The 12,279-nt window shown below is 42.2% G+C and overlaps 1 long non-coding RNA gene across 1 annotated transcript in view; it reads right to left on the bottom strand.

Moving 5' to 3' along the window:
- Positions 1-12,279, bottom strand: part of LOC111951821 (uncharacterized) — a 126,969-nt gene that overhangs the window by 25,378 nt on the left and 89,312 nt on the right. The window lies entirely within an intron of this gene.

Here is a 12,279-nt window from a genome sequence, read left to right as displayed (position 1 = left end):
AGGGTGCGTCGGTACTTTATACTCCCTGATAAAGTGGCACGAATTTCGCTATTGCTCTTCGCAGACAATGTCTCGAAAATATCTCACAGAGAGATAAAATGACCTACCCCCCCATTCTCCGGACAAGAAAGTGTATTATTTTCTTTAGCATGTCACGGCTAATTCATCTTAACATCAGCACCCCACACAAATTTAATAATTACAAAACACATGAATCATATTCCCTACTGTACTCCTCCAACTCATATATGTTTGTTTCTCCCCCATGGTTCCCAACTTTTATAGTCCTGTACCCCTTCAATTCAACCTCCAGCTGGGTCGCCCCTCTAGCCACAGGGTCAGCGACTCTCTCAAATGTCTTTTTTGTTGCCATCCATTGTAGCCTGCCACACCATATACAGATAAACATACATTTAATAAGACATAAGAACTGAGTGTGAGTTGTACAACCCGCTCGTGGGAATGAACAAAAGAGCCTCTTATAGGACCAGGGCAAAATAATATAATAATCCACATTGCTCATTAATTTAGCCATGCTTAATTTTGTTCATAAGGGGGAGCTGTTCAGCCATTTTTTTTTTTTTTTTAACCTTTTCCAGATTAACTGCCTCGTACTTTGCTCATTCTTGCTCGTACAATCTGCATATTATTATTACTATTGGATAGAAAAACAAATCTCTAGCTTTCTAAACACCGTTTGAATTATGTCGTGGGGTGAATACCAGAAATCTTTCTAACAAAGGAACTCATGACAAGGAGGACAGAGTCGAGCACTACTTCTGAAAAAATATCTCCTGGATACCCCTCTCGGGATCAGTTTACATCGAAAACTCTGTGTGGTGCCCTATGGCTTGACATGAACTCGCACCCGCCTTCCCACTGGATGTCTAGTAACCATGATAAGTGGAATGGTGTCTCTAGCGCTGTTTTCTCAGAGGTTTCTCCCATCAAGGGAATGTGAGTGAATTCCCTTCTTTCGACGCTCGCAGGACCAGGGACATCAGAACTGCTGCTCAGAAAGCTCCTGTTACTTGACTAAAAAGATATATCGTTCTGCTGATTTCATTCGCATGTGGTGTTGAAAACATCTATAACGAAGTTTATTTGAAACCAGATTTATATAAGTTTTATGGCGATGTATTTGCCTTCATTTTCTCCGAATTCTTGTTTGCGTTTGACGGATTGCATGCTGTGTGCCGTGTAGCTATCCCGTCTAGCTGCTTTGTTCCGAAGTTGAGGAGGTCGTTATTACAAACCAAACAACGATTCTTTTGGCAACAGGCGCACTTTGCCCAAGATACTGATGCAAGTCGTCCCAGTAAGAGTTATTAGTATGATTTTTTCGTATTTATGTGGAAAATTTAACGCAGATTTTTTTTTTTTGTGGGTGTTTGGTGTCACACCATTTTTCTTTGCGGCCACTAGATCTGGTGGCTAAACTACACATGTTATGTCTAGAACTCGTCACAATTTTAAAAAATCTAACAAGCGGTTCATTAATAACCCAATGCACGTCCTTTCATTAGCTGTCCGAACCTAGTCTTTTTTTTTTAGTCATCCTAATCGATAAATATCAATCGTAAACTTAGTTGCCTTTCAAGATGAGCGCGGCCAGATACTGCATGCCGATGTTGTTTGACAGATTACAGGCACTAACCGCACGATTTGTCGATGCTATAATATGCACATTTTCGAACAAACTCTATTATGATTGATGTATAATTGATGATGGTTTGCACGGACTGGTCATCTGGAAGTAGATTCTGAGAAAGGTTAGTAGAAAAAACAATATATTATTTTGGTGCGAACGTTATGCCGCGCCGGGCCCTTTGTCTCTGATTCAATTCGGTGTGTGTTAGCTCATTGTGGTATGCGCCCTAAATAACGATAGTTATTGTGTTTTTCGCTGTAAAACAACTTAGAAATCTGAACATATTGTCTGGATTCCACAATCTGTGTCTTTCCGATTGCTGTAGGCTGGTCGTATTCTCTTCAGAAATGTCTTTAGGATGAGTATCCTAATCCGGTATTGCCGTCGGTCCTCTGTATTATTCGGCTGCTTCAACGCATTTCAGACTTGTCGCTCGCAAGGTAGAACTGTGATTCTTACCTGAATTGCCACATTTTTCTAAAAAAAACATATCCTAATACCATACAATATGTTTATCAGACTGTCATCTTATGAAGTTGTTTCTTGGGTTAGCTGGCTAATAATATATTCTTTAGTTAGTCGAATAGTGATCCAGCTACTGAGTGCCAGGAAAAATGGTGAGAAAAAAAGTTGTGCTCTTTTGCTACGGGTGTAGCTATAGATTTTTTACATGATTTGTCGTCTTCCTGTAAAAAACTTATGAAAATTCTGAAAAATCATTGTCTGGATCTCACCCAACTCTTGTCTTTCCAATTGCTGTAGCTGTGTATTCTTTCAGAAATGTTTCTAGGACTGCAGTTTCGTAATTGCGTCGCTCTCTGTATTACCGGCTGCTTCCAACGCATATTTCCGATTGCAGCTGCAATGTGACTGTGATTTAAAACAATACCTGAAAAAGAACATTTTTCTAAAAACCACTATCCTATACCATAAATATGTTACAGACCTGTCCATCTTCATGAAGTTGTTTTATTGCGTTTAGTGGCTGATACATATCCTTTATTTAGCTCGAAATCTAGTGATCAGCTACTGTGGAAGTAAAAATGGTGGAGTACAACCAAGTGGTGTCTTTTGCCTAACCGTGGTTACGCTATTCAGATTTACATATTGCTTGTCTTCCCTGTAAAAATTTTGAAAAAATCGAAATGATGGCTGGACTTCACCAGATTGATCTTTCCATCTGTGTCGTCTTGGAATTGTTGATTTAATGATATTTATGATGTGATTTCACTGTGACCGGCTCGTGCAGGACTATGACAGAGCAGCTTCTTTACCGTGGCGGGTCATAGATGATATCACAAATGTTGATACCATCGTTAAATATAAAACCTTATTTGTTCATCAACAATTGTGAATAACTCATGACAGGTTAATGAGAAAGGTGTGCTGAAAGGATGCACATAACTCTGCAATGATGGGTTGTATTGAGACAGTCTCAGTCTATAATATTTTCTACACACAGTCAAGAATCAACTCTCACATAGGTACGTGTCAAAGGGCATCACGCGCTTAAAGCGCAATTTGCCAAGCAAGAAACTGTGAGCGCAACCCTATTCAGAAATCTGGCAGTGGATTCTGATTAGAATAAATTCTCACAGAACCGCTTGTTGCAATTTCGATGAGGCTCTCTTGTTCGAGATATCGGTAAGTGGACTGGAGGCAGGTCATGAAGGGATAACCAATCCAGTTGTTTGTGTCGTCCGTTTCGGAAAAGTACCTGTGTAGTTGCGCACCCAGCTCACTCAGGTGCTCGCTATATTCACATTTGACATTGTCGTAAGCTTGAGTTAATTTGCACAAAAAATAATACAATGATGGAAAGACCTGTGTGTTGTCCTTGTTAATGCAGAAAGAAAAAGCTCCAACTTCATAATCATAGCCTCAATTTTGTCCCGCATATTGAATATAGTGGAGAATCCCTTAATCCTAGATTCAGATCAATTAGCGAAAAAATCACCCAGATAGGCAGTCGTGTGATAAATGTCATCATCATCAGAGTCAGACAAGTGAAAATTGTCAGTAAAGAAAACTTAAGCTCGTCTATCAATTTTTAAAAAACGTGTCACTTTCCCCTTGATACCACGCACTTCTGTATGTTGTAAAAGCGTTACTGGTCGCTGCCTATATCATTGCATAATGCAGAAAATACAGAGAGTTCAGGGCCTTGCTTTAACAAACCATTTTCACTGTAGTGTCCAAAATGTACTTCAAGCTTTCAGGCATCCCTTGGCAGCAAGAGCCTCTCGTGGATGCTGCAGTGTACCCAATTGGCGTCGAGAGCAACTGCTTACCACTCCACTTGTCTCCCTGTCATGGTTTTTGCGCCATCAGTACAGATACCAACACATCTTGACCACCAAAGTCCATTTGATGTCACAAAGCTGTCCAATACTTTAAAAATATCCTCTCATGTTTCCTGGTTTCCAGTGGTTTGCGAAGAGGATGTCTTCCTTAATTGACCCCCATAAACGTAACGACATATACCAGGAGCTGTGCCAGGCCCGCCTCATCTTTTGACTATCACAGCTGTAACACATATAATTCACTGGCTTGTAGTTGAAGCAGTAATTGTTTCAAAACATCTCCTGCCATTCACTGATGCGTCGTGAAACAATGTTATTTGATGAAGACATTGTCTGTATAGTTTTTTTGGCCTTTCCCCAGGATTGTCCCAGTCATATCCGAGGCAGCAGGAAGAATTAAGCCTCCACAATAGTATGGGCTTGCCTGTCCTAGCACTTGCGTACTCACCACTAATCAAATAAACCGTCACATCAAGTTTTATTTATATACGCCCTTCGTACTACAGCCTAATCATATCTCGAAGTGTGTACAGAACCCAGCCTACAAAACCCCAAAAGCAGCATGCAGGTGTAGAAGCACGGTGGTAAGGAAAAACTCCCTAGAATAGGCCAAAACCTAGGAAAGAACCTAGAGAGGAACCAGGCCTATGAGGGTGGCCAGTCCTCTTCTGGCTGTGCCGGTGCAGATTATAAACAGAACTATGCCAAAGAGTGTTCCAATGTCTCATAAGTGACAGCTACTGGTCGAGAATAATAATCATGAATAATCCTTATTGGCCTTTTTCATAGCCGATCTTAAGAGTTGAAAAATAGCAGGTCTGGGACAATGGTGGCGGTTCCATAACCGAAGGCAGACACGTTTGAAACTGGACATAAGCCAGCACGGCCCAGGCTGGACTGGGGAAGCCAACGGAGTCATCATGGCCCGGTAAGTTCCTGAGCTAATGGTCAGGCTCAGGTCCTCCGAGAGAGGAGAAAAGAAAGAGAAATTTAGACGCAGCACAAGAATTTTGCAAAATGTTATAAATACAGCACTCTCTGGTAATAATATCAGGCAATAATACAGTTTTGCTTTTTCATAAGCCCGATCATCTAAGCGTTGAAAAAACAGCGGTCCTGGGACGGTCGGGGTTTCCCATAAACGTTCCCCGCAAGAAGAGGAGAACAGCTGAAACTGGATGCAAAGGCCAGGCCGGACTGGGGACAGCAAGGATCCATTCATGCCATCGGTCTTGCCGTTGACGTATGGTCCTAGGGGCTCAGGTCCTCAGAAGAGAGAAAGTAAAAGAGAGATACGGAGACCGAACTAGAGAGAGCCAGAATTCAAAAATGTTTCATAAATGACAAGGCATGTCAATAATAATCAGGCAATTAATATCAGTTGCGCTTTTCATAAGCAACTTCAGTTAGACTGAAAAAACAGCACGGTCTGGGACCAGGTAGGCCGGTCCAATATAAAATACCGCGCCAGAACAGCGCTGAACACTGGAAGTCAGCAAGGCCGCGGACTGGGGACACGCCAGGAGCATCATTGCGCCGGTTTTGCCGTGACGTATGGCCTACGGGCTCAGGTTTCTCCGAAAGAGAGAAGAAGGAGAGAAGATGAAGAATTAGAGAGAGCATACTTCTAATTCACCACAGGACACTGGATATAGCCTAGGAGAAGTACTCAGGTATAACCATACTGACCTAGCCCCGCCACATACCAACTACCTTGTAGCCATAAATTACTGGGGCGGACGCGACGGCGTCCAGGGAAACCTGTGGCCCCATCATAAGACCCGCGGCACAGGCCGCCAAAGAAGGATATATACCCCACACTTTGCACGACAGCCCCCACCACTAGCAGGGGAACTCTCAACCACCAACTTACAATCCCTGAGACAAAGGCGCAGTATGCCACAAGTCTCCACCACAGCAAACAAACCAAGGGTGGGCGGCCACAACAGGAAGAGTCACGTCAGTAACCTCACCCTCATCAAGTCGACCGCCACCCCTCCCAGGGACGGCCAATGCAAAGAGCACCGTAGCAAGTCGACTCAGCCCTGTAATAGGGTTAGACGGCCAGAGGAACTCCCAGTGGGAGAGGGGAACGGCCAGCAGAGAGAGCCAGCGGCGGGTTCGTTGCTTTCCAGAAGCCTTTCCGTCCACCTTTCACGACTCCTGGCCGACCTACCACTCAATCATAGTGACCCTACTGAATGAGATAAGTCTTTCAGTAAAGAGACTCTAAAGTGGTTGGAGACCGATGTCCCTGCGTCTCTCACATGGTAGGCAGACCGTTCCATAAGAATGGAGATCTAATAGGAATGCTCTGCCTCTCCGCTGTTGCTTAGAAATTCTAGGAACAATTAAGGAAGGCCTGCGCTTTGACCGTACGTACGTATAGGCTATGTACGTTTAGGGGAACAACCGGAAAAGATAGGTAGGAGCAACTGCCCATTACGCTTATAGGTTAACACAGCTAAAACCTGAAATCAGCCGTGGCCGTTAACAGAAGCCAGGTGGTGGAGGGAAGCTAGCACTGGAGTAAATATGATCAATTTCGTTGGTTCTAAGTCAGGATTGTAAACGCAAGCCACGATGTAGCACGTAACTGACAGTTATTTAGGTAGCTATTACTCTGGGTAGCCGAAACGTGACGCATTGCATAGTCTAAACCTAGAACGAATGTACACAAATGCGATGGATACATTCATTTCCTGCATCAATCTTCTTGGACAGAAATTTCTTGATTTTTGCAATGGTTACGTAGAGAAAAAGCTGTCCTTGAAACAGTCCTTGATCATGCTAACAAATATTCATAATTTGGGGTAAAAACAAACTAAATTTGACCGGCCTTATTTAATGTGGGAGCTCCCTCTATGGCCGAATCGGGTACCTTTATACTTGATATAAGTGCAGAATTTCGCTAATTGCTCTTCCAAGACAATAGTCTCGGAAATATCTCACAGAGAGATAAAATGACTACCCCCATTCTCCTGGAAGAGAAAGTGTATTTTTCTTTAGCATTCACGATATTACATCTTAAATCAGCAACCCACACATTTTAATTACAAACAAAACATGAATATAATTCCACTGTACTCCCTCCAATCATTAATCGTTTGTCTCCCCCAGTGGTTCCCAAACTTTTTATAGTCCTGTACCCCTTCAAACATTCAACCTCCAGCTGGGTACCCCCTCTAGCACCAGGGTCAGCGCACTCTCAAATGTCTTTTTGTTGCCATCATTGTAAGCCTGCCACACACAKWKWATACGATACATTTATTAAACATAAGAATGAGTGTGAGTTGTCACAACCCGGCTCGTGGGAATGAACAAAGAGCTCTTATAGGACCAGGGCAAAAATAATATAATAATCACACATTTTGCTCTTTATTTAGCCATCTTAAATATAAAACCTTATTTGTTCATCAACAATTGTGAATAACTCATGACAGGTTAATGAGAAAGGTGTGCTTGAAAGGATGCACATAACTCTGCAATGATGGGTTGTATTGGAGASAGTCTCAGTCTTATATAATTTTCTCACACACAGTCAAGAATCAACTCTCACATAGGTACGTGGTTGCAAAGGGCATCAGCGTCTTAACAGCGCAATTTGCCAAGGCAAGAAACTCTGAGCGCAACCCTATTCAGAAATCTGGCAGTGGATTCTGATTAGAATAAATTCTCACAGAACCGCTTGTTGCAATTTCGATGAGGCTCTCTTGTTCAGATATCGGTAAGTGGACTGGAGGCAGGTCATGAAGGGGATAACCAATCCAGTTGTTTGTGTCGTCCGTTTCGGAAAAGTACCTGTGTAGTTGCGCACCCAGCTCACTCAGGTGCTTCGCTATATCACATTTGACATTGTCCGTAAGCTTGAGTTAATTTGCACAAAAAAATAATACAATGATGGAAAGACCTGTGTGTTGTCCTTGTTAATGCAGAAAGAAAAGAGCTCCAACTTCATAATCATAGCCTCAATTTTGTCCCGCATATTGAATATAGTTGGAGAATCCCTATAATCCTAGATTCAGATCATTCATGCAAGAAAAAACATCACCCAGATAGGCCAGTCGTGTGATAAATGTCATCATCATACAAGGTCAGACAAGTGAAAATTTGTCAGTAAAGAAAACTTTAAGCTCGTCTATCAATTTTTAAAAAACGTGTCACTTTCCCCTTGATAACCAGCGCACTTCTGTATGTTGTAAAAGCGTTACATGGTCGCTGCCTATATCATTGCATAATGCAGAAAATACAAGAGAGTTCAGGGGCCTTGCTTTAACAAACCATTTTCACTGTAGTGTCCAAAATGTACTTCAAGCTTTCAGGCATTCCCTTGGCAGCAAGAGCCTCTCGTGGATGCTGCAGTGTACCCAAGTGGCGTCGGAAGCAYCTGCTTACCACTCCACTATGTCTCCCTGTCATGGTTTTTGCGCCATCAGTACAGATACCAACACATCTTGACCACCAAAGTCCATTTGATGTCACAAAGCTGTCCAATACTTTAAAAATATCCTCTCATGTTGTCCTGGTTTCCAGTGGTTTGCAGAAGAGGATGTCTTCCTTAATTGACCCCCCATAAACGTAACGGACATATACCAGGAGCTGTGCCAGGCCCGCCTCATCTTTTGACTCATCCAGCTGTAACACATATAATTCACTGGCTTGTATGTGAAGCAGTAATTGTTTCAAAACATCTCCTGCCATGTCACTGATGCGTCGTGAAACAATGTTATTTGATGAAGACATTGTCTGTATAGTTTTTTTGGCCTTTTCCCCCAGGATTGTCCCAGTCATATCCGAGGCAGCAGGAAGAATTAAGTCCTCCACAATAGTATGGGGCTTGCCTGTCCTAGCCACTTGGTAGCTCACCAAATAAGACCTTTCTAGCCCCTTCTAATGGTATCTGTTGCTTTTATACAGCTGAAGCCGGAGTTTACATACACCTTAGCCAAATACATTTAAACTCAGTTTTTCACAATTCCTGACATTTAATCAGAGTAKAAATTCCCTGTCTTAGGTCAGCTAGGATCACCACTTTATTTTAAGAATGTGAAATGTCAGAAAAATTGTAACGATCTTTGTTGGATGGATGGTCGGACCAAGATGCAGCGTGGGGTAGCACACTCAATTAGTATTTGGTAGCATTGTCTTTAAATTGTTTAACTTGTGGCAAACATTTTGGGTAGCCTTCCACAAGCTTCCCACAATAAGATGGGTGAATTTTGGCCCATTCCTCCTGATAGAGCTGGTGTAACTGAGTCACGTTTGTAGGCCTCCTTACTCGCACATGCTTTTTCAGTTCTGCCCACAAATGTTCTATAGGATTGAGGTCAGGGCTTTGTGATGGCCACTCCAATACCTTGACTTTGTTGTCCTTAAGCCATTTTGCCACAACTTTGGAAGTATGCTTGGGGTCATTGTACATTTGGAAGACGCATTTGCAACCAAGCTTTAACTTCCTGACTGATGTCTTGAGATGTTGCTTCAATATATCCACAATTTTTCTCCCTCAAAATGCCATCCATTATGTGAAGTGCACCAGTCCCTCCTGCAGCAAAGCACCCCACAACATGATGCTTCCACCCCCGTGCTTCACGGTTGGGATGGTGTTCTTTGGCTTGCAAGCGTCCCCCTTTTTCCTCCAGACATAACGATGGTCATTATGGCCAAACAGTTCTATTTTTGTTTCATCAGACCAGAGGACATTTCTCCAAAAAGTACTATCTTTGTTCCCATGTGCAGTTGCAAACCGTAGTCTAGCTTTTTTATGGCGGTTTTGGAGCAGGTGGCTTATTCCTTGCTGAGCGGCATTTTTTTTTTTTTTTTTTTTTTTATTTTTTTTTTTTTTTTTGGCTTTTTTTTTTTCAGGTTATGTCGATATACAACTTGTTTACTGTGGATATTGATACTTTTGTACCGGTTTTCTCCAGCATCTTCACAAGGTCCTTTGCTGTTATTCTGGGCTTGATTTTCACTTTTCGCACAAAAGTACTTCATCTCTAGGAGACACTGAGCGGTATACGGCTGCGTGGTCCCACGGTGTTTATACTTGCGTACTATTGTTTGTACAGATGAACGTGGTACCTCAGGCATATGAAAATTGCTCCCAAGGATGAAAAGACTTGTGGAGGTCTACAATCTTTTTCTGAGTTCTTGGCTGATTTCTTTAGATTTTCCATGATGTCAAACAAGAGGCACTGAGTTTGAAGGTAGACCTTGAAAATACATCCACAGGTACACCTCCAATTTGACTCAAATTATGTTCAATTAGCCTACTCAGAAGCTCTAAAGCCATGACATCATTTTTCTGGAATTGTCCAATCGTGTTTAAAAATCAGTCAACTTAGTGAGATGTTAACACTTGACCCACTGGAATTGTGACACAGTGAATTATAAGTGAAATATATGTCTGTAAACAAATGTTGGAAAAATGACTTTGTGTCATGCACAAAGTAGATGTCCTAACCGACTTGCCAAAACTAAAGTTTGTTAACAAGAAATTTGTGGAGTGGTTGAAAAACGAGTTTTAATGACTTCCAACCTAACTGTATGTTATCTTCCGACTTCAACTGTATAAGAACGGGAGAAAGAGATGATTAAAACCAAAGTGAATGACACAAGAAACACAGGGGCAAATGATAATTACAATATTTAAAGAAACAGGAGATAAGAATGCATTGTTGAAAATGGTTAGAATATGAAGATATACAAGGAAAAAGACAATCACTAAATAGTAAATATAAATATCCTAGTTGAGACCATTAACCAAAATAAGGAATATTAGTTGAAGCAAGCTAGAGGGAAAMAAGTGACAGGAAGAGAAATAAAAATCCAGAAATAGAGGTAGTACACCCTAACGTAAGAACAGAACCACATTTAAGGCTAGCATCAGGAAGCKCATTATACAGGTGATAGAAATGGAAGGAACACCAGTAAATATGTTGGGAAAAAGATTCCCGTTATGTATGGAGGAAATTGAGGAAACCTCTGAAAAATGGGAAAGAGAACTAAAAAGATGGTAACAAAATGGCCAAAGGAGGYAACATTTGATGTCTCAGTTGGTGAGGAGATGGATACAGTAATAAAWCGTTWTAAAATWYAAAAATAAAGAAAAAAGAGATAAAGGGAAGTACTGAGAATGTTTTGGGAAGAAGGAAAGGGCTGGAGAAAAAGCATGGCCAAGGAAGTAATAAAATAGAAAGACAAGGTAGGAAAAAACACCTGGGTGAGTGCTCCTCCACCCTACAAGGAAGGAGGGCAATATCCCCAAGTAACAGGAACGGTGGAAATAAAAGGGGAAATACAAATGAATGAGAATAGTGGAGTACCCCAGATGGAGAGAGAAAGGGAAAGGCAGGGTTTGGAAATGGATTGCTATGGAGGCCTGAGGGAAATGTTGTAAAGATTGGAGAATCAGGAAAGGAACTATTATCATCAGGATGAGGAATGGGAGGAGGATAGTGAACAGGAAGAAGAGGAATTGAGAAGCTCAATACACGAGGAAGAATATAAAACTCTGGAAAAACAGCTGGAAAAACAGGGAGAAAGAACAGAGAAGGGTTCTATGGTGGAGGAATAAAGTGCAGCGCTACAGAACCATCTAGAAAAAAACCAGAACCAAGGCGTGGGACTAGGCAAACACTGAGAAAACCAAACAAATCCATAGGGATCCCAGTTCCTGGAGGGCCTGGTGTCGACTGCCAAACATGCATGAGGGAGCAGGAAAATGGATCAGAGCATTTGAAGAACAAACCATGGGGAAAATACTGGCAGTACACCTGAAGGCACTGCCTGCTAGAGTGGTGGGGACAGCCTAAATGGAGAGCGTGTTGAGTGTGAGTGGCTTGGGACAGGGTGTAGGAACAGTGACGGGATGGAATGACATTTGACACCTACCGGCCCATGGTATGGAGGACTCTAAGGAGGAATAGCCGGCCAAGATAGACCCGAAAACACTGAAGGGGAGCCACTGGTGGATAAAGAAAACCCAGCGGTTTCAGTGGCAGGTGCGTTTGGCAGTTTGGGCTTGAGATCTCTTTTTGTCCTTTTGTCGGTTCATCCGGCTGTTAATTGTGACAGCTTCCTTTGTATGACCTTCCTGGCGGTCAGTCTTGTTCATCTTTCGGTACTTCTGTACTGCATGTATGACGTGGTCACAGAATTCCTTGTGTGACTTTGATGTCAGTCCCACAACTTCCTCTAGTCTGTCTTACTTGCATGACATTGCATCCACCATGGGATGTTCGAAAACAGCACAGTATTAGTGGATCCCTTCTCGTCTACTCTGTTTTTTGTCGCCATCCTTTCAGTTGTTCATGCTAATTAGCT

The sequence above is a fragment of the Salvelinus sp. IW2-2015 genome, linkage group LG25, assembly GCF_002910315.2.
Source record: "Salvelinus sp. IW2-2015 linkage group LG25, ASM291031v2, whole genome shotgun sequence".
NCBI classification, from domain to species: Eukaryota; Metazoa; Chordata; class Actinopteri; order Salmoniformes; family Salmonidae; genus Salvelinus; species Salvelinus sp. IW2-2015.
Note: the sequence above shows the minus strand (reverse complement) of the source record. Positions and strands in the feature narration are given on the sequence as shown.